At 40.1% G+C, this 27,840-nt stretch overlaps 1 protein-coding gene across 3 annotated transcripts in view; it reads left to right on the top strand.

The window, feature by feature from the left end:
* Positions 1 to 27,840, top strand: part of TSHZ2 (teashirt zinc finger homeobox 2) — a 424,686-nt gene that overhangs the window by 282,984 nt on the left and 113,862 nt on the right. The window contains exon 3 of one of the 3 annotated variants that reach the window (XM_078392168.1): positions 1,014 to 24,349. The exons of the other annotated variants lie outside the window; for them this stretch is intronic. The gene's annotated coding sequence lies outside the window, so the exon portion shown is untranslated. Of the gene's footprint in view, positions 1 to 1,013; positions 24,350 to 27,840 lie in introns of those variants that run through there. 3 annotated transcript variants of the gene reach the window in all.

The raw sequence follows: 27,840 nt of genomic DNA, 5'->3' as shown, positions 1-27,840 counted from the left end.
TGTATTCAGGTTCTGCCCTTCATTAGAAAAGAGAACTCTGAGAGCTATGTGCATGTCCTCTTCCCCTAAACCAGACTGCTCCTCTGAAGTGTCATGAGGAATATTATGTTATTGTCACTCTTCCAGCCAGCTTCCATACGTGGAATGGGGAAAGGAGCGTCATGTTGTCATTTGCCTCAGACAGCAAAATGCCCTAGGCCGCCCTGTTTCTGGGTAAGGCTTGCTCAGTGTTCTATTTATTTCTCTTTTTCTTTTGATAGCATCTAGTTACGACAGCCTGGAGCCCTTCAGTATGGGCAATTGCCAGGAGTTGCGTAACAACACACAAGCACACTGAAATTACACTGTAAGAACGGAACAGAGAAACATTCTCTGAAGACAGACTTTAAAAAATGATTTGAAAGCCAAAGGCCCAGGAAAATAGTCAGGGGTTGACTAATAGATGCTCACCAGGATGAAGCCAGGCTCACTTCCCTTGGAAGCAAATCCCACAGCTCAGGTGCTGCTACAAAACAAGCTATTTCCTATAGATTTATCAGCCTACAGGAAACATGGATTTCTGCTGAGTATCTCAAATTCAAGGCAGGCACATACAGGAGGGGCTTTCCAATCTCCTGGCCCAAATCTAGGTGTAGTTACAATTCAAAACATCTGGAGTGGACCAGGTTTACCATTCCCATCTGGTTCTTCTCTGCCTGTCACACCTAACCATTTTATTTTGACTTGTGTCTGAATAGCCTCACATTAGATTGCCAGGTCTGAGTTTTACATATGAGTGATTTCTGTGGCCTAGTACTTAAAAGGTGAATATCTATTAGAGTCAGCTCATATAGAAAGAAATATTTCAAGGGGAAAACAGCAAGGGAGTTTTCTTGATGCTCAGAATACCAAGCACAATTTCTCTGCAACCTGTTATGAGTGGCAGGAACTGCCGTTTGTCCTTATCTGGCCTGTTGCTTTAAAAGGCCTCTTTATTTACCTGTATGTTTCTCTGTTCCCTGTTATGGCTATAGCTGGGAGATAAGATGCTACACAACTTGAACCCATCATTAGAGTTGAAGCATATTGAAGACTTCACTCAGGTTGTATGACTCTACTTCTGGTTTGGCTGCAAAACGTGGAGAAGGTAGACTAAATTGTTTCAGATGAACATTGCACATATGAAATCATTTCAGTTCTGTTCAAAATGAGGGCGCTTAAACCTGACAGTTGTATTGTAATCACATGCTACTAACAAGCCCCAAAAATCCTGTTCTAAGAAAGAAGTCTTCTGGTTTAGGGTTCAACTGCACAGGGAGGTTGTCCCACATTGACTCAGAAACCACTGGCGGTTTCCAGTGCTGATGTTGCAGATGCTGATCATACAGCAATTTTTAATTAATCCAGGAAAATGCCTTACAAGATTCTACTAACCTGAGGTTGCTAAAATTTTCACCTGGATCACAGCCTCCCAACCTCTTCGCTGCCTCTTCCCCTTCCTTATCTCTCCCTTTCACCTGTCTTTGGTCTGTTATTTTTATGGCTTCCTTTTTTTAAAAAAAAATCTGATATAGCCCTGAAAATGACCCCTTGTCAGAAACTGGATGATGCTGACTACAAGTGTTCATTTCTCCTCAGCTTCTCTCCTCCCCTTCCTCCTCCTTGCTGCTGCAACTCGTTTCACTCCCAGGTTGCTTCTGGCACATTCAAGATTGTATTAGCTTGTGAGAAGGGAGAGAAGACAAGAGACAGATAGCCAGTCAGTCCCACCACCATTCACTGACCACCAAGATTAATTTGAAACCCCCCCCTCACTCCTTTCTTCTGTACACTAGCCCTTGGTTCCTTTTAAGGAGAAAAGTGGGGTAAAAAGATTTTAAATAAATGAATAGTAGTTTCTTCACTACTTATCCTCTGAAAGCTCTGTGGCCAAGGTAAGGCACAGCCAAGGATGTGGGGAGACCTTCACAATCATTTCTCCACAGCCCATTTCCCTGAGACTTATAAACAGCATGCTTTGAAGTTAGTGGCAGTGGCAGTAGCAGGAATAGCATGTGTACTAGGAAATTGAGCAAGGCAGTACAGTCCTGCAGTCCTATGTGGTATAGCACTTAATGACACAGAATGATTTTTTAAAATAAAAATATCTTCTGAGGACCAGGGTTGCTCAGTGGAGGGTTGTGGCCCAGTGTGTTGCCATCTCCCACCCCAGAGACATCAATTACAACATCACCTGGGACACATACCCCACGGACCTTTTGGAACAATATAGGCAATCACACCTGGCAAAAAGCAATGTGAGCGGAATTACTACAGAAATATATACGTGTGTGTATATACTAGCTGCTGCTAACTGAATAAAATGCTGTGAATGTCTATGAAAAACGAACAGACTTCCATGCAAATTAGCTGTAAGTCTTGTAGTAGATGGAAAATACTTTGAATTTAACCATAATATATCCAACACAAACAGTAAGGCAAATCACAGTGTAATCAAGCCCTTAATTAGAACCAACCCTGGGATGTAACATGGCCAGCTATCCAAATTCTGCTTTTCGGGTGCACAAATGCATCATTGGTGAGTGGGTGTGTTTGTGTATGTGTGTATTTCCACCTTAGAAAATGAACCCAACCGCTTTCTTTCATGGATATACACTTGTAAAGACGCAACACAGAGCTGACTCTTCTTGGCAAACCTTGTCACCACCTGCTGATGTCACATCCCTCCCTCTTTGATGTGTGGGTGTGTTCTTGGCTCAACGCTTTGCCTTGCTTCTGCTCCTTCCATGCTTTCTGCCTGCACGTTGATGCTGCTGGCAAAGGACTGTGGGACACAGGGAGGGGGGGGGATTAAGGAAGTGAAACAGTATGCCTCCAAATTCTCTCTAGCAGCTGGGTAGATGTAACACAATGAGAGAAGGTGAAAGGTAAGGTCCAAGTTACCTCACTTCTTCAAAATGCTGAAGCTCCTACATCTGCCTTTCATCCTTCTAAGCTTTCACTTCCCATGTTATTTCTGCCAAGAAACAGCATGCTTAGTATCAAATGACATTCCCCAGGATACGAAGGCTCATTGAGTGAACTAGGCTATAAAATGATATGTTGAACAAAACACAGTTTGAATTAAGGGAAAATACTCATTTGGAATGTGTACTTCTTTCCTAAGTAGATTAGAAGTATAGACGGTTTTGGTCTTGGCTCTTTACTTTTTTGCATTATGCTCACAGACTTTTTAAAACTGTAATTTACAATGACTCATAGCAATTGAAAGAAAGGTTCATGCTAAAGTGGGGAACAATGATTCTCCCAATGTTCTTGGAGTACAACTCTTGTCCTACAACATCTACAATACCACACAATCCCTACTGTGGCTGCCGTGGGACTCTTCCTTCTTCCAGTGGATGGAGATATACAGCAGGGATTTGAGATACCTTACATTGTAAGGCTTACAATATAAGATCTTGAGATCCCATGGAATGGAACAAACAGTAGTTTGGCAAAGGGGCTGTTTTAATAAGGAAAATTATGTGGTTGAGGAAACTGGTTAAATGGCACCAGCTTGGCCACTGGTCTAATAATACTAACCACCCCATGATGCATTTCATTGAGTTGGGGGTGGGGAGAGAGAAAGAAAATATGGCAATGGATTGCCAACAAAGCAGTCTGTTTGGCCTCTAAGACATCAGGGACCAAGGTTTGAGAAATTCAGGGCTGAATTCAAAATCTCCACCTCCACTGTGGGCCAGAAAAAGTCAGTTGAAAAAAAAAAGACAGGAAGCGCCCAGATTTTCTATTGAAAAGGTTCAAAGGCAGAAAATTACATGTCCTACATGCCTATTATTATTATTATTATTATTATTATTATTATTATTATTATTATTATTATTATTATTATTATTATTATTATTATTATTATTATTATTATTATTATTATTACTTGCCAAAAGAGGAGATATTCTGAACTTGGGGGAATCCGAGGTACCCTGGGAAGCACAAAAATGCCCAAGATTGCATGTAGCTCATAGGCCCCATTTTGTCACACCCATATGACATACTGTAGAGGTTTGAGTCCTGGGCAAACATCAGGAAGAGGTAAAGAGCCATCAGGGGTATGGGAGCAGCAGGACATTAAATGGAGTATCGGGTGTATTTAGCAGACATAAATTAGAGTTTTGAAAACGTTTGGGGGACCTACAGCTCCTAGAACCTCAAATTCACCCTTGAAGATTATGGGAGTTATAGCCAGAGTACCTGTAGTTTTAGGAGCACTTAGCCCTGTTAGTCTGTTTGGCTGTTGCCTCAGTGAAAGAGACTTGATGTCAGATAGGACAAAGCAAGTTAAACGGAATATTTTCAAGTTGTAATAAAATATTACATCTGAATTGCTAACGGATATTATGCATTTTTTCTGCTGATTCCATCTGTTTACCCCCAATTGCCCTGCCATTCTTCTTGTGGGAGCCCCCTGAGTTATTTTCGTGGCTTTATCGTTTTTTTTTTCCTATCAATAAACAAACCCATATCCCCCAAAATTATAATGGTCCAATGAGATTACCAACAGAGACCTCATTGGTGCATCCTACCATTTTTATTTATTCCATAGATGCATCAGCAATAATCATGGCCTCTTTCCAGTGTCTCTTCTCTCCATTTATCGCCCCAACAACCCAGCGAGGTATGTTTAGCTGAGACATAGCAACTGGTACAAAATTGCTCAGTAAATTTAGTAACCAAGTAAAGCTTTGAACTTTGGTTTCCATTTTCATAATCCAACAGCCCACCCATTACATTATATGGGCTATTTCAGATTCTGCTTACAATACGGATGGCACCACAGAAGAAACAGCAAGGTAGACACCAAAGCAACAATTTTTGTGCTTAATTCGCATAAACCTCAAAGTGCATGATGTGCATATTCATATCATATGTAAATTGAGTTGTCTGGCTTTAGAGAATTTCAAGAGAATAGCGACAACTTTCCCTGTTTTACTCTTAAAATGTTTCACATCTCTACGTAGGCTCAAAAAAGCCCTCTTCAGTGAGGTCTTGCAGTCTTTGTAGAGATAATCAATGTAATTCAATGAGTGATAAATTAAAAAATGGAGAGTTAATTCATTTTTAAAAGGAGTCTATTGAAATTACCCTACTCTTTTTAGACTTAATGTGTGCCTCAGGTCTTATGCTAGATCTGTGGGAATTTGCTTAACTCCTTAAGAAGAAACTGCAGCAACTGTTTCTTCACCTGTTCATCTCAGAATATAGAGCAGCTTCTGTGGAAATGCACTTTATTATTAATATGAATTTGAACTTTTTAATGACAGCGCTTGAGGTAGAAGGGGTTGTCTATGATTTCTGAGTGATAGATTCATTCATCATTTATTAAATTTATGTATTATTTCCCACATCCAAAAGAAACATCTCTAAGCTACGTGTGCAGAACAAAAGCACACACCCAGAAGTCCATAATCAATGTTAGGATGAAAGCAAAATAAATAAAAGCTATACTTTAAAAATATGTAATATAATGCAATTACAAATATCCAATAATAAACTACAATTGAACAACAATACTTAAAAGTGTTCATCCATAATATATCAATCAAATAACTGTTGTACTGGATCACTGTTGAAGAGATGACAATGACTTCCACCATTTGCCTTTCCCAAGCACAAGGCAATGTAATAGGCTTATGTAGAATTCATCAAATGATACCACAAAATATGGTGGTGGGACAAATTTTACAATACTGGTCATCTTTCATCACAACCTATCTCATGATAGCTGGTGCATACATTTTAGTATGGTGGTCACTTATATACTGTAAGAAAAGAGGAAGCTCATCTCCTAAAACAAGAAGTAAAAAATCCATACTTTTCCATAAAAATAAAATATAGGAAGGAAAATTCCGAGTCGAAATTACTCAGGGTTCCAGGTTGCTGGTAACTAAATAAACAAAAAACAACCAAACAAAAATCAATATCTTTACATATTAATTAAATACTCACAATTAATACCATAGCTGCTTTGGCTATTAGTAACTTGGCTTTCTGTCTGCCTATGCTACTGTACACAACTCTGTTTCCATGGCTATATTCAGATTCATCCATTTGTGTAACTGGCTTTACATCAGTCACATACAGTCTCCATGTTTTCTCCTTTGCTGAGAGTCCTGCAGATATATCCAGTTTTCACATTAAATAGGTTGCTTGAGATACTTCAAATTTACTAATCAGAATTTGATTTTGTTTCCCTTATCTCCTGGATCACTATAAAACCAAAAAGTGTTAAAATGTCTCTCTTGTGTCTTCAGTTGCCAGATAAAGGAATAATACTGGCTGATACTTTTCTCCTCTCTTTTGTGCTCTGCAGTGCACTCAAATCCTCACATCCCCAGTCTTGGTCTTCTGAAATATTTTATTCAGCCATAAAGCTTCTTGAAGGTTTCTACCTAATCCATTTTTGGCTTCACTATTTTATTCAGACTGCAAATATATACTCGCTTACAAGGAAGTAAGTTCCACTGAATTCAGTAAGCTGTACAGTGAGTAGACATGCACTGGATTGCATTTTAGGATATTTGCTCAAACTGAGAAAAGATGCTGCACTGTTATGTCTTTGCTCACTTTGTATTGTACTTTGCATGGAAGAATCTATAGTCTTTCCTATAGTGCTGTATTTGAGATTTTGCTCAGGAACAAAGTCTGTAGCATCAAAAGAGACCCAATCGCTTGTACTTTAGTGTACATAGCAAAAAAGAGAACATTTTGTTCTGCAGGATTTTGTTTCTCAGATGTGAATGTACAGAAAGCATTATTTCTGTTTTAGCTAGGATGAAAGTTATTTAATGGTGACATTCACCCAAGAGCAATATTCTTTAAAAACCTTGTTTATATTTGCAGGGTCTATGGTTCCATTATCTAAATAAGAGAAACAAAAATAAACTATCAAAAAAACTCACCAAAAGAAAAAGTTTAGGGGGAAAGATTTGCAAATCTATATTTCCTGCTTTTAAAAAAAGTCAAGACAATTAATTACATGGTGAAAAACTGTGTGAAAGCACAGCCTGTGAAAATCAAAAATAAAAATTGTTCCATATGTTTTTAGTATCTTCCACCTCCCACATACAAATTGTGTGGAATAATCTGGGACTGTGCACATTCTCTTGCTCATAGCGCTTATAAATCAAGCCATGTATATCCAGTGGGGAATTTAACTCCAATAAAGTTGACTCGCTGTGATTCTGTCTTGTTTTGGATTCAAACAGTAAAGATCCCACCATGCTCAACTTTGGGTTGTTCACTTTAATCCATTTTTCTAATTCTGTCTCCTCAACCTTTGAATATTCCCCACTAGGTGGTCCAGACCTCAAATACAAGATTTACTGGCAAGATTACAATGTATGAGCACATTGTTTTTCCAATATGATTTAATGACTTTTTTTGCCGTTCCCATGGCTGTTGAAATTCTCCATGACTATTCCCTTTGGTGGCAGAGGCTCCTGTTGGTCAGGTGAAAGCCCATACATATGTCAAATGTCAATAAATTTGAAATCCATAAGCATAATGCAAGTCAGTGCCAGAGTAATCTGAGGTTAAACAGAGTGCAGTGGTGCATACATAAATCATGGACTCAACCCAAATATTTATTGGTTGCAATTATTTTTTTAAAATCACAAGAGATGATAATTTTGAAAAGTTTGTTCTGCAGAGCTTCCATTGCACAGCTATATTTACAGTGTAATAAGTAAGCAGAAGATACTTAAGTATAAGTATACTGTAAAATAATTCACACCAGAACCGTGTTTTAGAAGTATTAGAAGCATGAGTCCCTGAATGTTGCTAGACCAGCTCCCAAAGTATCCGAGCACTGATCATGCTGGTCATGGTTGAAGTCCAACAATGCCTTGTGACCCAAATGTGGGATTCTACAGAGTGTGATAAGCAGCCAGTTCCTAAACTCAATTGATCTTAACCTATCCATTCACGTAGCCACTCTGGACTACATGGAAGTTCGATTATACATGAAAGGCTGCTGGATTCTTCATGCATGGCTGAACTATCCCTGAACCTTGGGAAGGGGTGAAGCAAAGGAGGGAAGATCATAGATCATATGAAGGAAGAACAGTCTTTTCCTTCAAATATGAATAGAGTTGTCCTTGCATGTAGCTTGAATCCCAAAATCCTTTCCTTAAAATAATAATTTAAAAAATAATATAAGCAAGGTTTGGGGCACCTTTGCAATTCCAGATGTTTTAGACTTCAACTCATAGAAACTTTGGCCAGCATAGCCAATGAAAAGGGAACATGGGAGTTGCATTTCAAAATATTTGGAGGACCAAAGGCTCTCCATTCCTGATATAACCCCTATTCAGATGTTTTATTGGGATGTTCACTCAATTTGCGAAGAGGGGAAAATGAAGTAGTCATACTACTTGTCCATCACACTTCTTTATGTAGACAGCCACAGTCTTAGAGTCTCCTCTCTTCAGAGGTTCTCAGTATGGTTGGAAGCTTCTCCTCTTCAGACTATTACATTCCATCTTTGGAAGCCAATAAGATCAATAGTAGAGGGGGTGCCTATGCTTATCCCATGCTAAGTAAATATTCCAAGAGAATGCTTGTCCAAGGCTAAAGAATAATGGAATATTCTTCAGCACTAAAGAATAAGAAGACATAGTGATCCCAATTCTCTCTTAGGCTTCATCAAGTAAAGTTACTATTGTTCACCGCTAAATCGCAACTCATCATACCCTTAGTAACTTAACCAAAGTTTCCCAATCTGGAGATATAAAGAGAAAATTATCATAAACCACCAATCAGATGATGAAGTCAACTGGGGTTTCACTGTAACCTTGTGAAAGGCTGGTAGAGCCTTTGGAATTTGGTCCTAACTTTGGGAGATGGAAATTGTTGGTTCTGTTGTCTTCTGCAGAAAGTGCTCTCTGTTTCTAGAACAGTTACAAAAGCAGAAGAGAGCCAAACACAGTGGTACTATTACTTGTCTTGATCTGTACATTTTACTTCAGTTGATGCAACCAAGTATTGCATTGGCTTTTTTTAGACCTCTGCATCATAATGCTGGCTCATATTAAGCTTGTGATCTACTAGGACCCTTAGCATATGCTACCGCCAAGCCAGCTGTCATCCATCTTATATCTGTGCATTGTATTTCTGCTATCTACATGTAGAACTTTACATTTTTCCCTGCTGAAACTCTCCAATCTGCCATCTTGAATTCTAATTCTGTCTTTTGGAATATTACCTAGTCCTTCTAGTTTTGTGTCATCTGCAAATACGATTAGCATCCTCTCCACACTCAGTCAGTTCTAAAGATGTTGAACAATACTGGGCCCAAGACAGAATCCTGTGGCACCGCACTTGCCACTTCTCTTCAGAATGATGAGGAGCCATTGGTGAGCACTCTTTCAATATGACTCAGCAGCCAGCGACAAAGTCATCAGTTGCATTGTCTAGCCCAGTTTTTACCAGCTTGGCCACTAGAATATCACGAGGGAACTTGTTAAAGCCTTTCTAAAATAAAAATACAGCATATCCACAACTTTCCCTCTTCTGCCAAGCTTGTGACTGTGTAAAAATACGAGATAAGATTGCTTTTGAGAAACTCTTGTTGGGTCTTGGAAATCAAAGTATTCTTGTCTAAGTATTCACAGGCTGACTGTGTGATGATTTGTTTTAGAATCTTTGCTGGCATAGATGCCAGTCAGACATTCCCTTTCAGCTTCCATGTTCTCTCTTAATTTAGATGCAATTCTCACGGTAGCTGGAATCCTGTTTTATAAGTCATGCTGAGTAAAGCTGATGATGTCATAAACCACTGCAATTATGTTCAAAAATAAAACATTTCCAATTCCTCAAGTCTCCTGTGGTATTCCTTTCATCCTCCAGAAGCAGATGGAGGGGCATGTAATTAAAGACTTCTTTTATTCTTTAATTAAGACAAGTCTTTAATTACAAAAATCACAACTGGTGGGATAGCAGCAGCAAATTATAGACAGGATTTCAGCCAATGTGATCAGTGGTTGGAAAATAGATTTTCCCAATAGCAATGGATTCTTATCAGGTGCACATTTAAAGTATTCTCAGATGAATTTAAAATTTGACCCACTAGCTTTAAATAGCAAATGCTCCTGATAGATAAGGATGCAACAAATACTCACACCTTTTCTTGTCCTCAGCAAAAATCAAGACATGGTATCAAAAACAGTTGCTGGGAGGTTTTATTGGTTTGGTTTGGTGTTTTTTTTTTCTCCTACATGTTATTAAAAAGACTGGTAGTTTTTAAATTACTGATAACATATGGAAAGCAAACACATGGTTTTGTACAGAGACCCTTGTATTTTGCATTTTTAAGATGTGCATTTTGCATAAAACACAAGTTAATACAAAATATTCTGTATGTATATGGGAAATCTTGTAAGCCTTCTCCCTGCTCCAGCACACTTCCCATCTCATGACCAGGCAAGTGGCTGATCATGTGACCAATGAACGGGGCATGAAAGTGGTATGAAAAAGGTAGACGAAGAGAGCTTACATAATTTCCCCTTCCGCTCTGCATTCAAGCAACAGGTACTAGCCCATTAGCAGGGTGTATAAAATACAAGGTTTTTCTACAAGAAGTGCTTCTGCAAATGCACCAAAAAATCTTTGAATTTTAAAGGAGAATACCATTGGAATGTTTTGTTTTCATCTTTAAAAAAGAACAACTGCCTGTATTTTTGGATTCTCCTGGGGCAGGAGTCAAAGGCAATGAGGGTTGTTATGATGAGTGCCTGCACTTCAGAATTTACCACTATACCACTAACATGCACACACATCATCATCACTACCACCACCATCAAAGCTTGCTTTGGTTTGCCAGAGAGCTGGGGAAGGCAAACTGTTTATACACCATTTGAAATCATTTTGTATGGAAGCTCCTGGCTCAAATTTATCATGCCATGCCAGAGGAGAATTAATGTAGGATGCAACAAATACCTCAACATTAATAACAGCCCAGAATGAAGTATTCCCTCCAACAATTCATCATCACAAGCTGCCTTTCTGTAAACCAAGGAATCACACAGAAGTGTTCAAGTAGAGGCAGACATTTTGTCACAAGAAGCTAAGTGCCACTAAATTCTGCTGTGTTTGCAGCTGAACCGCTTTAGAGAATGAAACTTATTCAGGTTCAATTGAGGCAAGGTGGTTCTCTATTTGTAGGGTTTGTGAAATCCATGGTATAGTTTGGTCATTTTTTGTTACCTTTCCAAAAGATTGGGCCCAAGTGGTCATAACTAGAGATGGAGGTATTCGTATTTGTATATGAATACAAATATCCCCATGCAGCTGGACTTAATGAGGGTCCGGTCCCCAGGGCTGGACCATCCACTCACGTGTCCTGCTGTGGCGCCGGTCCTGTTCGTCCTTCCAATCGCAACTGGAGTGCCTCTCTCTTCCCAGGATCAGCAACACAGCAAGACGTATGAGTGACAGGGCTGTACCCTCATAAAGTCCAGCTGTGCGAAGATATTCGTATATGAATACCCCCATATCTAGTCATAACCTATCACAACAGTAAACAGTTAAAAAGAGCAGCAACATAGTGGGTTAGATTCAAACTTAGTCATACTTAGAACTAAATAAGATTTTTAGTTCATCATAAAAGCTGAAATCCTGTTGAGCTGCTACAAAAGAAGCGTAACTTTTGGAAGAGAATGGCCTCAAGTAGACTCTGTAAGCATTATCTGTCGAACAGTGAGCTACACAACTGATTATGTAACAGATAATGTCTACAGAGATTTTTTTTTTTGAGGCAATTCTCCTTTAAATGGTACACATTTTGCATAAGAGCACAGCAGAATTTCAGCCAATGGCACTGAATAAATTTATTACAAGAATGTAAGGATCAAATATACTATGTTGTAGAACTTTTTTGGAAGGGATTCTCTTCCAACTGCTAGTTATAGTGCATGGTTTCCTCATCTTCATATGTTGCATTTAGTGTGCTTTGTTTTGTGGTTGAACATTGCAAGATAATGTGAACTTAAGTTTCAAGTCTCATTATTGAGGCATGTGCCTCCGATCAGATTCTATTGCAAGAGGGAAAACAGGGTAATAATACAGAATACACATTCCCTTCAGCATCTAGTTTCACCCTCAGTCAATTCATACAACTAAAGTACAATCCTATGCATCAGACACGGGTCCTACGTAGGGATGGGATATTCGTATTCGTATCCTGAGGGATACGAATACTGTACGAATATCAGCACCATAGGTGCCTGGGGAAACTGACCCTTTCCCCAGAGTTGGCAGGGCCACTTAATGCTCACCATGTGAAACTGTCATCATTTGTCTTGTGCCAATTGCAGAAGTAGCCTGGCTGGCACTTCCGTGCCTTTCTGCCCGGCCGATCACTCCTGAGAGGAGGTGAAATGATGAGTCTCCCCACTCAGCTGCTCAGCATTTGGCTGTGCGGGGAGGCAGGAAAGTGCTAGCCAGGCGACTTCTGCAATTGGTGTGACATAAACAATGACAGGTGTGTGTGCCACACAGAGAGCATAAGTGGACCAGCTGGTTCTGGGGGAAAGGTCTGGTTTCCCTAGGTACCTGTGGTCCCCATCGGGATACGAATACGAATATCCCATCTCTAGTCCTAGGCTTTTTTTCATGCAGCAGCCCTAGACCTAATATCAAAGGTTCTCTGCAGGTAATCAGCTCAGAATCAGAACTGTGGCAACAACTGTCTCAATGCTTTCCAACCCTGGGTCCCTCACATTCTTGGACTAAAACTCCCAGAAGCCTTCACCACTAGCTGTGCTGGCCGGGATTTCTGCAAGTTGTAGTACCGGAACATATGGTGGCCCAAAGTTGGGAAACACTGAATTATCTACCCCTCTTCTGAAAGTATACTCAATAGGGAAGAGGAGAAAGAGAAGAACGTAAACAGAAGAAAGAGTGGCAGAAAGAGAAGCTGTGTGTCTCCATCCATGGTTGCTCTGTAGCCCCCAGTAGATTACCTACCACCACTGGGAAAATCTGGTAATCAGTAGAAAAAAGGATCTATATTTCTACTGAACATGCTTATTTAGAAATGTGTCATGCCAAGATAAATAACAACAAAAAGATGTGGCACCTATACATCAGACAAATTTTTGACAAATAAAAATTGTCAGTCCACTGCCTGAAGTGGGCAGAAAAGCGCCACCGCTGTCCTGGCACTAAAGACTCTATTCTCCTGAAAGAAAAGGTCTTCCTCAAAGAAAGAAAGAAGACAAGATAGCAGTGAAACTCTCCCCTTGCCCTACTGGAGATGACAGATTTCTTGCAGTCCAGCTGCAGGACCCACACTGTGCACCTAGGAATGACAAGGATACAACTGCACTAGTGGTGGCAGCAGTGATGATAGCTACGATGTGCTAGAATAGTCCTCCTAAAAGAAGGAGGAGAATGTGCCAGCCACTGCCAGGGGTGCCTCTTTTCTGACAAATATCAATTTCTGACGCCCCTCAGAAATGGGCCCCAAGGAATGCCTGTCAAAAATAGTTGGTTGCCTTTGCCATAGCAGAGGAATTTTCTTGTCGTTGTTTCCATAGAACGTGACTAAGGATTTTAGTCGAAGCCAAGTATTTTGCAGAAGATAAGGCTGCCTTTGACAGAAGTGAACATCCTCTTCTTCCTCTTCCTTTTCTTCAAGCAGGGTGCTGTGAAAAGATATCTAGAGCAACAACAACAGGTCTCCAGAGCAGTGGAGGGCAGGGTGCAAAAACCATAAGTTTGCCTCTCACAATGCCTCACTGCTGAGGGAGGTGCCTTATTCAGGTTAATGGCAGAGCCATCCCTGACTGTCTGCTTCAAAAGGTACAGTGGTGCCTCGCTAGACGATGATAATCCGTTCCACTGAAATCGCTGTTTAGCGAAATCATTGTCTAGCGAAAAGCATTTCACCATTGGAATGCATTGAAACCTGTTTAATGTGTTCCAATGGGGAAGAATCATCATTGTCTAGTGAAGATCGGCCATAGGAAAGCCGCTTTGCGAACCGCCGATCAGCTGTTTAAATTGCTGTCTTGCGAAGCTTAGGTCCCGAAAACACCTGTTTGCAAGCGCGGAGGGAGCTGTCAAAATTGTCGTCTGGCGAAAATCGGTTTGCGAAGCAGGGACCAAACATTGTCCAGCAAAATTCCCCCATAGGAATCACTGTCTAGCTAAAAAACTGTCATGCAAGGTAACTGTCTAGCGAGGCACCACTGTACCTGCCTTCCTCTGTTAAGTTCGTGGTGGCTTAGCCCAAGGGGTGTAGGTATAGAAACACTGTGTAGTTCAAATAAAATGACTCCATCCAGTGGTTTAGAACTAAACAGAAGACAGCTTCACCAGAAGGAAAAATACACTACAGACAAGGCGGAATAGGTTTCCATTCCATGAAGACAAAGGGGGCAAGAAAGAACATGTCTTCTCACATTAAAGGTGCAGCCCTCTGCATATTTATTCAGAAACAATTCTCATTGAGTTCAGTGGAGCTACTCACCGGTAACTGTGTATAAAACTACAGCCTGAATAAATGCGGTAAATAGGGTTGGTGCACTGTCTGGTATGGAAGATCTGAGGGTATGAAAAAATGCAGGGTAATGTGACATCTCTGTACAATCAGAGCAAATGAAAGCAATGGGAGTATTTCTCATGCAGCCTAAATCAGTGAATGAGAGTGTGTGCCTGTATATGTGAAATGTAATGCTTAAGGGATTGAAAGCCTGTGCAAGCCTTCTAAAGGGTGAGTAAAGGAAATCCCATGAGGGGGGTTGCACTAGCTCTTCCCTTTTTCTACTGCCAGCCACACATGGGGAGCAGCAGCTATAGTATGTGGAAAGACAGGGGCCTTTCTTTATGCACAGAAAGTGTCCTTACCCATGTGATTAATATACAGAGGAGTCACCTTGCACATGTGTGGGGAGATGGGAATGGCAAGTGTTTGCCACCATGGTCCACCTCATCACACGTTTACGTTGTCCTTGCTTTCCAGCACCTAAATACAGCTTCACTCTTTGCAAATTCTTATGTAGCTCCATCTGATCCATGTGGTGCACATTGGAACATAATTATCCTTTGGATTTCACTTTTTTTTCCAAATGCTGGGATACCATTTCTAGGTTCACGTTGAGCAGGAGATGTTTTAGGAGCCAATGCATTCAGAAATGGTTACTTTTTAGATAAAATGCATTTTAAATTAGCACTTTCTAAGGACATATGTTCAGCAGATGCATATTTTAATATGTATTTATATGTGAATTTTCATTCGTACTTAAAAAAGAAATCGTATTTGCGAAGAAATGGAAAATACTTATGAAAAAACATATGTGTAAAATTGACACTAGGTCAAAATACAGAAATCGGTCCATCACTAAATCATAGATAATGGAAATAGGTGGGAAAAGAACCCCCCCTCTAGGGTTTTTTTTTTTTGCGGGGGTCCATGCTTTGATATGTAGCCCTCTTTAAGTCCTCCAGGTGAGCAAATAGCTTACAGTTGTGTAACAAAGGTTTGTACATTTTGGCATGCTGGCAGCGTGTCAAGGGCAGCACACATACACACGCATACACGTGTGTGTGTGTGTGTGTGTGTGTGTGTGTGTGTGTGTGTGTGTGTGTACATCTACGTACAAACACAAACACACACACACACACACATGAAACACCCATAAAGAAAATCTATCCTGGTTTGTAAGGGCTCCAGTTCCAGCCAACAATGTGAAATGTGTTCATTCAGTTTGTTCGCAACAGAGTGCATTTAAGTGTTGCCTCTTTGATGTTTCCCTGCCATCTCCATCTTTGTCATTGCTGGCCCATCTTTTTCAATCTAATGAACTCAAACCATCAGTGCAACTTAAGTTCGGCTGTCTGTTCTTGCATAGTTAATATTAAAAATGTACTAACAGTGCGGCTGCAAAATCAAATTATGCACATAAATATGCTGGCATAGCAGAGGAGGCGGCAGAAGCTGAAGTTAGCAACATTGATGCCAGTTCACATTTGCAAATCAACCGTCAATCTGTCATTAAACATGTTATCAAATGATGATAAGTGTATGCTTCTTGCTTGCATTGGTACGCTTATTCCCGATGTTGATGTGCATTAATGGGATAATGTGCATTAACATAGTCTTGCTTGGGTGAACACAAAGCATTTTTTATCCATCTTAGCTTGTTTCCCCGTGTGGCCCCCCAACTAAGTGTTTTATGTTATCAAATTGCCAAAAATTGGGAAAACATATTACTTTTAATTAGCAAACCATGAGTTATTATTAGTGGTATTTCATTCATTTTGCCTTAATCCAGGCTAACTGCAACGTGTTAGCAATGCATTTTAAAGAAATGTGCATAAAGGGGGTTGAAAATCACTCCACTGTCTTCCTTTGAGTGAAACGATTAATGTCAGAAACTCGGAGGCTGACAATTACGTGCTGTCTTAATGCACTGGCCTTTCATCCTGCAGGCCTGACTTTTTGACAGGAGTGATGGTTTCAGTTCAATGATATGAAAGGCAAGAGAGGAAACGATCTTGGGTTATGAGAGTCTATTGTATGGCTGGCTTTGGCTAGCGGTTTTACATATGGAGGAGGTGAATCATGCACATTTTCATTCAAGGATAACTCCAGAAGCCAGATTCGGAAAGGTGCCGGAATTTAGAGTCAGTTTTCTCTTTGGTAATCTAACATCTTGGTGTTTAGCTGATGGGTTGCAGCCACGACTGACCTTACCCTTAGGCAGAATGAGATAATTGCTTTACATACTTATTAATGGGGGCAGTAGTAGGCTCCCACCTACCATTCCACCTGAGTCCCATAAGCTAACTTGTTGCAGGGCTCTTCAGCTAACCTTTCAACCCCCAGATACAGCAATGGGTGTTGGGTCATTGCTGTTCTTGAACCCAACTCCATTGGGTTGTTTACTATAGAAAGAATGGAGACGGGCTGGCCTGGCTTTTGCCTCAGGCAGCAAACATGTCTTGGCCCAGCCCTAGATGGCACAAAATCCCTACCCCTACACCAAGGTGAGCATCATAATAGAAATTTGGAGTAAATATGGATCCTGACTCTGAAGGCAACAATTACCACTCTAACAACATCTCTGAGTAACATTTGTGTGCATTTGTTTTGCCATTCACACATCTTGGTAGCACTATTGGAGACACAGAAATGCAGCTTATGATTGAATTTGTGAATGCACAGGATCACTCAGCATGAAATCTATCATCTGAAAGCAAACTGGTGAGAAACTATCTGCCTTTACAATCATCATAACAGTAGTTTCCTCTTACTATGTAAGGAGCAACAAAAGCAAGAAACAAAGCAAGCCCAAAAAAGAGGTTGAGGAAGCATTAAAATGTTTTTTTCTTCCCAAACATTTCAAATCCCTAGTCAATATTGAAAACATTGTTCTGCACAATGCCAGGATTTTCTTTACAAGGGAATATACCTGGGTAATGCCATTGTGCTTATCATTTTTATTATTCCATAGTGTTCCAAGGATGGATGGATACAGATGACCATTCAACAAGTGTTAATTTACCACAGTATGCATGTGCCTCCATAGTAAGTGTGTTACTGGAAGCCCATACAGAAAATTCAACCACCCCAAGCTGAAAGCACTTTACCCAAGGGAATGGTATCCTCTCTCTTATCCTCACAAGAGAAAAAGAGGACACTGTCACATATCAGGTGTAGATATATGGCTCTATCCGCGATCAGGTACGTGGCACAATGGCTCCTTATATCTGCTCAATGTTATCCAGTCACATACGATAGCCACAAATACTGCAGTGTACGCAGTGCTATCGTAATTGTCTCCCCCCACAAGTAATCTCCAAGTGTACCAATACCCAAATATTAGAGATTGCTCCCTAGTGGGACAGAATGTCACTTAGGATGCCTCTTCTGTCTATGAAAAACACCATTAGAAGAGATGTGGATTTAGGTGTGCAAGCATACCTGCTTCTGGCAGTGATAGTAGGACAGCAAATGCTGTAACATTCATTCATTCATTTCACTTCCCCCAAAGTTTGGCTTTCTCTACAGTTTATCTTTCTTCGCCACAAATAGAGCAATTCCTTTATATCCTTGAAAATGTTGATACAATTGCCCGCTTTGTGATCGCTTTGAGATCATTAAGTACTGTTATGCTGATTAACAACAGGAGGGTAGGGAATAGAGGGGGGGGGAAGGTTGTAGGATCTAGTGTGGTGAGCTTATGCTGTTGTTCCTCTCACTCCTGCTCTTCAGAGAGTAATTCTTTTGACAATATTTCAGTCAGCCTTTAATGTAGGCTTTGGAGCGCTTTCAGATTTTGGAAATGGCAAGTAATTCATCAATATGTTTTCACCATATGAATTAAGCTTGATTTTAAAAATGACAACCAACAGCCCTTGTAATGGCACAGTAAGCTCCCCCCACTGCCTTTTGTTCATGGCACATTTATTTGAGTTTCGGCTGATGAGGGCCAACCATTCCGAAAAGATTGTGTCTTGCACAATATTGTATAGGCTGTGGTCCTATTACATGTCTCCCTTGTCCCAGTCGGCTCCGTCAGTGGACCACACACAAGCAGCCCACACACTACACTTAATTTCTATTCCACTCTGACAAACAACTTTCTCAATGACTGAAAAGCAAATATACTTACTCCGACCCAACACAGTTGCTTAGTGAGGCATGCAGTTCTACTCACATGTGAGAATATGACAGAGTCTAGCTGGCTCATAACCAAAGGTTAGAAACACTAAAGGGTTTTTGGATTGCAGCTGAGAAACATCACATTCCCAAGCTCTGATCGTAACCATTGTCAATGGATTGAGAGTTTAAGTAAAGTTTGACAACGTCGGCTACAAACAGAAATTAGATCTAGACCAAGAAAGGCAGGAAGAAATGAAACAACGAGCAGAATGAGGTGGTTGACCAGATTAAACTAGATCAAAGAGCAGGTGAAAGCATGTACTGCAGTTTGAATGTTTCTTCTGTCATAAAATGCGCTTAGGCTAAACAACAACAAAAAACAACCAAGCCCAGCACATCAGAGAGAAAGGTTTTCCCGTATTCCACTTCATTGTGTGTTAGATTTCAATTTTTAGTGTAGAACTTAATCCATGCTGCTTTGGTGGCCAGAACGTCCATAGAGCCTTCATTCTGGCTGACAAGAAGGTTGAACAGGAGATCTGTATGTTCAAATGGGCATTTATGGCAATAGAGAGAATTGCAGAAATGAACAGCGAGGTATCCAGAGTTGCCTCATTTATCCCATCCCATTCCACTCAAGTTGCCTATGGATAAGAAATGACAAATAGTCAGAAAAGTCAAGGGGGTATATTTAGACAGCTGTCTTCCTCTTGACTTCTGCTCTGTCTCTTTACTGGGCTTGATGGGAAATGGGAGTTGGGAAGCAGGAGGTGTTTCCCTTGCCAGTAGCACTGAGCTCCCAAGAGAGATTTTTTCCTTTAAGACATCAACAGTGAGAGGCTTGATGGATTCTCTTAGACTTGTTCTTTTTTGTTTTGTTTTGAATCCTCGTTTGCCCCGACTGAAGTTTCCACTTCAGTCTGTAAGTTCTTTTTACATGACAATTCATATGCACATTCCTTTTTGCCTATCATTTCGCCAACAATCATCATGATTAGAGATGGCGATGAACCGCCAAAACAATGGTTTGTCATGGTTGACCACCCATGACCCAGGAATTTCCAACAAACCACAAGTCGGTTTGTCAGTTCATTTTTTAAAAAAGACACCCTGTGGCTGTCTAAAAAAAAGTGCTAAGCCCCCACCCCCTTCCAACTGCCCTCCTTTGCTTCCTTACCGTTGGTGGCGGCGCTGGAACCAAAGCTGCGGTTACGGCAGGAAAGCCTGGCCTCTCTGCCTTTGCAGGCACCAGTCAGCTGATTGGCGCCTGCAGAGGCAGAGAGGCCAAGCTAGTCCATTGGAATAGTAATTTCCTTTCTGCTGGCGGTGAGGGCAGTTGTGATGGGGCAAGACAAGGTAGGGAGGCAATGGGGGGCAGTGGGAAGAGGGCAGGAGGTGGGCTTTGGGCCAGAGAGTGTGCCCACGAAACAGCTGTTTGGCGGCCTCATAAGGACAGTGAGCAAACTAGGCTGCTGGAACAGCCATTCCAGCACCCTAGCTTGCTCTTTGGGCCCAGGCCCAATGAAGGGACGAATTAAGAAGGTAAATATTTATCACTTCATATTCATCAGGGCTTCTGGAACTGATGAATACAAAGTGGCGAATATGACATGAATCAGGAATTTCTAATGAATATCGCTATTCATTTTTTTATTCATCCCTATGTCTAATCATGATCTAATACAGTATTGCAGAGCTGAAAGTGAGCCTACGGATCATTGAGTCCAACTTGTCTCTGCAGCCAGTTACCAAAACCATTGAGATATCCAGCAGATATATAATGATTTTTAGCAATCTGTTTTCTCATACAGGAAGCACACACTTTCCTTTCTTTTGGTCAGTTATTTTAAGAAATATATGGGTGAAATATATGCTTATAGGGGAGAATTTTCTGAGAACTGTGTTGCAAAATTTCGAGACATGGGAGTACCTAGAAATATTTTTTCCAGTTTGCATAATAATTTGTAAAGTGCAGGGCATACTCAAGACCTACTCCTAACTCCACTCTGTAGGATTATCTTGTTGCACTTACCCCTGCTTGTTTAAAAAGAATGAGGAAGCAGCAAGATAGTGGCTAGCTATGATGCCTCCCCTCTGCCAGAAATACAAAGGGGGAGAAAAAGTCCTGCCTCAGAGATTGTAGACGTACCTAGTCATCCTGACACAGTGAGACTGCATTAGAAACACCCAGCAGGACTTTTAAGAGATTTAATCTCTGGTGGAAACCTAAAATACCAAATCCCCGCTTTTTATCCTGTTGGTTTAAAAAAAAATCTGTGGGAAATATACCATGTACTGTACCTTCTTCCTTTGGCAAGCTAAGCACAGACAGGGAAGGAGGAAGGCTGACTGATCAGATGCAAAATACTGTACCCATCTGGAGCTACTACTCTTACTAATTCAAGGAACACACCAACATTTATTCCTTTTTCCAAAACTACATCTTTTTTCACCTCTCCACAAAAATGGGCAAATATTCCTTAAGATCAATCAGCTAAGAGGAGAAATTAAGTCAGAATAAATATTCCTACCCTTTAGCCTTAGAAATCTTACTTTTGAACTATAACTCCTAGAATTCCTTAATCAATAAGGGGAGCAGGAATTTTGCAAGTTATAATCACATTGTTGTGGTTACTGTTCTGGTACAAAAATATTGCAAAGTACCAAACACAAGTGGAAAAACTGAGAAGTACAAATCATGAAGGCAAGACGTTAGAATAAAATGGAAACAAGATCAGGCCATCCTCCTCATAATAATAATTTCAGCAACTGGAGTTGTTCCAGAATCTTTGATTACCATGTTAAAATAATTGCCAACAGATGCTGATTTGCCTCCTGAAACTAGAAGGAAAAAAAAAAGAAATCAGAGATTTTGCAAATATCCAACCTCACCTGGAGATCTTTAGGTTCCTAAATTTTCTATCTGACTTCCTCTCGGTCATGTCACCTTCACAAGTGTATTTGTTGGGGACATGTTGCTGCTTCCAGAATCTGGAGTTCCCTCCCACAGCGCCCCATCTTTACTGTCCTTCTGCAAGCAGGCAAAGACCTTTCTCTTCAAACTTTCCCTGAGTGAATGGCTGCCAAGTGGGTTTTTTAAAAATGGATTGTTACTACATTGAATTGTTTCGGTTTTGCTTACATTTTTCTGTATTGTATTCATTGAGCCTTTCAGTATTGTATACTCATTGTTACCAGTCTTAAATACCGTTGTTTAATTGTTGTCGGCTGCTTTGAATCCCCTTTTAATGAGAAATGCAAGTTTAAAATATTTTAAATAAATAAATAAAATAGATTTTAGGTTTGACCCTCTGGTCTATCCTCATCCACCAGTAATGTTGAGAAATAATAAGTGAAATATAATAGTAACAACATCAACAACAACAATTCCAAGCTCTGCCTTTACTCTAAGGTCCATATAGGCAGAGGAAACACCTTTCCTATGGAAGCCATGAGGTGGTCCATTCGAGGGCAAAGAGCTAATGCAGAAAATGCATTGTAGATGATGCTGGCTTACGTTTATGAGACCTGATGGTATATTTTTCCTCTTTTTTTGGTGAAAAATAATTAGAGCATTGCTGACATCCAATTTCTACTACCACCTGTTGTATATCTTATTTTCTTTAAACACACACACATTTTCCTTTGTATCATAGGATTATGTAATTCCTTCTTCCTGGCCAGCGCGAGATTTGCTTTCTTTTTGCTCATGGACAAGCCTGTTGCATAAATGTTTCCCACATGTTACTAGTCTAGGCTGTAGGAATCAAAATCAAAATCTTGAACTGAACTCAAATCCGGATTTTCACCCTGCCTTTCTGGGAAAGTTGTAAGGTAATACCTCTCCTGGAATGGATTGAATCTCTTTAGGAATTTGTTCTGGATTATGTGGGAAGAGTTATGTGACCTCTGGAATTCTGACCCCCAGAATTTCATGGACGAAAGCTTGTAATATGCCCATTGTTACTAATCATAACTAATTCCCAGAGACACCACTGACCTGTTCTGGTCATAGATGCCAGAAACTCTACTCCCTGAAGACTTCCAGATGATACTGACATTAACCAGCATACCTTGCTAGGGAATTCCATTTCATGAATAAGAAGAAACAGGTCTGGCTGGTAAATGTACACGGCTGGCAGTAGATGGAACATGACAGTCACCAACATACTGGTAAAAAAAGCATCATCGTGACACGCTTGCAGTAAGCAAGGACGTGTTTCCAGAAAATGAGTTACAATACATTCCTAGATGTGTCCACTAATAATTAGGTCCCACTCAGTTCAATGGGAAAGAGGCCTTAGTGAAATTGGTTTGTAAACTGCAGTTCTGCTTGACAAAAATCTTTGCCTTTCCTTTATGAGTTCCTCTGAAACTACTCAGACTCTATGGCCACCATGGAGAAGAAAAGCCAACTGCTTGTTTACATTAGATTTATATCAGGTTTCAGCAGCAAAATACTTACGTCACAGTCGGCTGAGGAGAGGAAAATTGTTGAGGAAAGGACATCCATCCAGACTAAGATAGGCACATACCCTGCTTAGCAGTCAGTGATTAAAATATCCTAAGATTAACTCAGATTTTTTTTCATGAAAAGATGTAAGAAAGGGAGAGAGAACCAAGAGGGCCACCACAAATGGAGCAGGCAGAGGCCACAGGGAGTTTAGTTACCATGGTGATGATCATTGCTCAGTGGTTCTAGTGGGGCTCATGTGAAATATTTTAATTAATTTCTTCCTTCTTAATTTGATCTGTAGCGTAGCTCAGTCATACGACCAGACTCACCTGTTTTACTTCAGGTGACACAAAGCAGAAATGATAGCCATTTTAACAAGGACCTTACCTCAACGCAGAAGTTGCAGGTAAAGAAATAGATCAGGGAGAGGCTGATGTACATGTACACACCTCAGAACATCCCCAAGTGATTTTTTCTATTTATGTTCTTTATATCTCCCAACGAACATACACTTTGACATCTCCTCACTGGATCCCATGAAGATGACTTATATAAAATAAGACTGAACGTACATATTTCAGTTGTTTCCGATTGAAACCTATTTTGAATGTTTCCCTCTGTCTCTTATTAGGCCTGCAACAGCTCTGATTTTCACAATGTACCGTCATTTTTCAGAATTTCTGCCTGGAACGATTTCTAATGCCTGCTTCAGCTTATTAAGACAAAAAGCACAACACCTGACCATTATCACAAGAGAACCACAAAATTTAAATAAATACATACATGACTGGCAGATTCTGGGAGATGTAGTTCAACACAGTCTTGGGGACATCCTGTGCAATCAGAAAATAACAGAAGCTCCTTCCTGAATTCAGGAATTCCAGAAACAGTGGAAGGCTTTGCTCCTTCTGCGTGTTTTTGGCACATGATGGAGAAGTCATAAACCATCTTTCATATTAGCCTAGTTTGAGCATCTCTAATATACCCATGTGGGTAAAACAGATTTTTTTACCAGTAGTGGAATGGCAAATGCATTTGTATGTAATTCCTTGTCCCAGGGATTCATAAGCCTGCTCACCTTACCAACTTTACTACTGTTGAAATCCAACAAGAATAGGAGAACAACATAAAACCCATCTCCACAAAGATACTACTAGTTTAATGCTGTCAGGCCTCAGAAACATTAGGTTTTTTTGGACTATAAATTCCTCAGCCGGCCCATGATGCTTGGGAAAGTCAGGGAACTGACTTCAAACAATCAGCAAGCTTTCATGAGTCAAGTCCACTTTCTCAGGCCATGTACTGAAGTCTTACGGACAGTACAAAAAATTATTATAAATGAATCCCAATAATTCATGGCAGATGGTTGTGCCTATTTGGCTGGGGAACATGCCAACACAAAAAGCCCAGAGTCCTCTATTGGGGAATCTGGGTGAGTAATGTTTCTAAGCTCTGAGTGCCACCTAGTGAATAAACTATAGAACAACACTATCCACTCACATATCATGCTCACTGATCGTTTCTTTCCAGTTCTGAGCAGAACAGTGTTTCTCAGCTTAAAATCACATAAATGAAGACGTTATCCACTTCCTTGAAGGTTCTCACTGAGTTAGAAGCATTAAAAAACCACTTCTAAACATGTCAAAACAGCAAAACAAGAAGCTCACTTTCCTTCACTTCTCCAAATTCTCTGCCCATGCCACATGATTCATGGTTAAAATGAGCAATTTGATGGCAACAAAAGCAAGAGACTTCTTCCTCTATGAGAAGGATAATGCTTCATAAATGCAGGTCACTTTGGAAATGCTAAATGCATTTGTAGAAACATCGTAGATGGAGTTGCAGCCACTTTACATAAGTTGATATCTTACAAGCAAATGTGAACAGAGTTGCATGGAATAATGATGAACTTCCATGTAAACGATTATGTGGAGATCATGCATATATTTATTTCTCATGTATGTGGGACAGGAGGATTAGAGGCTGTTACAACAGTGAGTAATCAACTCTTGCAACCCACAAAACGGATCCATACACACTCTTTATGAAGACAGTACATATTAACCTACCTGTTTTCCTTACATTCATGTATAATGTTGTGTATGAAAATTTCTTCTTCATTTTTATTTTTTTTTCTTCAGAAATCTACTTTTAAAAGTGACTTGTACTGGGTCTTTCAGATACAATCCCCATTTCCTGTATATGGACTTCCATATATACAATAAAAAGAGACGAAGAAACTGAGAATTCATAAGAATGAGCCCTGTATTTGTCAGCCATTCTGCATTTCTTTTATTTATGGTAACCTTAGGGAGTCAGCTGCAAGAACAGCAGACTCCACATTTGCAAGCTAATATGTGATTTTTCAAGTAGATAGTGTCACTTTAGGTAAACAATGCTAATTCTGCTTCCTGCTATGCAGAGCCTAAACTCATTACTGAAACCACAAGCAGCACAATATAAAAAATTTTCTGTCAGAAGAGCTTAGAACAAAGACGGAAATGGTTTCTTATGCATTCCCTTCCCTTCCTAAAGTTGCTCAGTGGCCCTAAGGCCCAGTTAAACCTACCTGTATGTCTTTAGGTATTGCACTTGATTCTTTATTCCACATTATACGTGCTTTTGCTATGATGCAGTATATAGGAATTGGTTTTACTGTGAATCACAGTTGTATTAGTTAGCTCCATTGCTTATATATCTTTGGTGATACAACTCTAGGAGTTTAGAAGAACCTAGCTGTTTTTATTTCAACCCTATTCATTCATTAGTGACTGAGTTGTTATCAACACACTTGCAGAGGAACTGTTACTCGCAACCTCTCCATTGTCACTTCTCCCAGTTGGAGCAGGAACATGCAGACTCTCTACACATGCAAGAACCCTTGTAGAGAGATGAAGTAGATGACACCTGATATAATTTTGATTCCTTGATAGTGACTTAAGATGGCTTTTGTTTCCATGAGGAAAAAAAGAAGATCTGGCATGGAGATCAGAGGATCAAAGAGTCTTCAGGCCTGCAGCCCCCTTGAAGTAAGTTCTTTGTGATATGTTGATCAGGGCAAGCCAAATTGGCAACTGAGGAAGATGAGCTGGCTACCATAGCTTGAGGAACAACTGACAGCTTAATGATTCAAAGGATCTGTATCTCAGATCCATGTTTCCTAAATTCACCCCTTGAAGAATTCGAAGCATGAGAACAAAGACGTTGGGAGAATTTAAAGATGGATCTCTGAAGGTTAGGCAGGTTGGATTAAGTTGGGAGAAACAACAACAGCTCCAGTGGGCAACGACAACAGTGATGCAGAATAACATCCATGAGGTAGAGGACTTTAGCCCAGAAAGAGTGAATAAACATGGCCTCCAAGAAAACTTTTAGAAAGGGAACTTTTAAGTAAAGCCATCATGAGGCTGGGAAGTAAGAAAGAGCAGATTTCAACCCCCATGACAAAATACTTCTATTGTTTTTAATAAAGCTTTTAAAGAGACCTTCTAGGGACTGTTTTTAAGAGAAACACAGGTTAACTAAATCCTGTAACCTTGTCTACACTTTGACCACTGACTGCCTGGTATGCCTTTTGTGTTTTGATTACATGGGGGATCATGGCAGCTTCTCCAGAGACAAGCGGTAACTCTGGAACTTCAGTGGATTTAAATTTCCAAGAATTCCCTTGCCTTTCCAAAGCTTTCCTTGGCTTGGAGGATTAAGTGCTGGTCCCTGGGAGTTCCACTGGGAAAAGGCTCAGAGAGGACTCTTGTGACACCCTGGAAAGCTTGGCTAACTGTTTCTCTTTAAGAGTATTGATAACACCTGGGCAGATAACAACTGAATAGGGTTATGGTATTCCAAGTCACATAGTACTCATTAGTAGAGTATAAATTTATACAATACAGAGTTTCACATCCTCTGGAGTACCATCGGTCATATACTGTAGGATTAATATGACCAGATTTTTATGTACAGGGTTTGTGTGCCAGAAATCTGTGGCTCTGAATGCTGCAGCACTGGAAGTGGTGTTTTGAGTTATGAGCTCTATAATTGAGACAATGACCGACTCAGCCTCAGAGAAAGTTTCACAACTAAGTATTTCCATATTCGAAAGTCTTATTTCAGCTGGTCCATATTCTTTGCTGAGGTTGGTACAGAATGAAATCCTCCACTCATTCAAATCAATCACAATGCTATAAGCAAGTAGCAAGATGAGTTGGAAATAGAGCCCTTAGTTTGGATTGGTTTTCTTTCATGTAAGACCACTGGAAGCTTTGTGGCATTTCTGTGTTTATTCACAAATATACATGTTGCACACAGGTGAAGGTACACTATTAAATACTCCAGCAGACACCCAGTACCCATTGTTCTTCTCTTTAGATCAGTGGTTCTTAACCTTTTTGAAAGAAACGCCCCCTTGAGCCATTGAGGAAGTTATCATCGCCCCCCTCCCCGCAGTGATGATATCTTATTTATTTATTTATTTATTTATTTATTTATTTATTTATTTATTTATTTATTTATTTATTTATTTATTTATTTATTTATTTATTTATTTATTTATTTATTTATTTGTGACACTTAAATCCAATGACCCCTGAAAACAAAATTCAATTGCAAGAAAATGAAATGCCCCCCCAAAGTAACATTTAATGATTTAGTTGCAAGTGGTGGCGTTGTGGGCTAAACCGCAGAAGCCTGTGCTGCAGGGTCAGAAGACCAGCAGTTGTAAGTTCAAATCCACGCGACGGAA

Source organism: Pogona vitticeps, chromosome 4 (genome assembly GCF_051106095.1).
Source record: "Pogona vitticeps strain Pit_001003342236 chromosome 4, PviZW2.1, whole genome shotgun sequence".
Taxonomy (NCBI): Eukaryota; Metazoa; Chordata; class Lepidosauria; order Squamata; family Agamidae; genus Pogona; species Pogona vitticeps.
The sequence above is the reverse complement of the archived record's forward strand: the minus strand, read 5'-3'. Positions and strand labels throughout refer to the sequence as shown.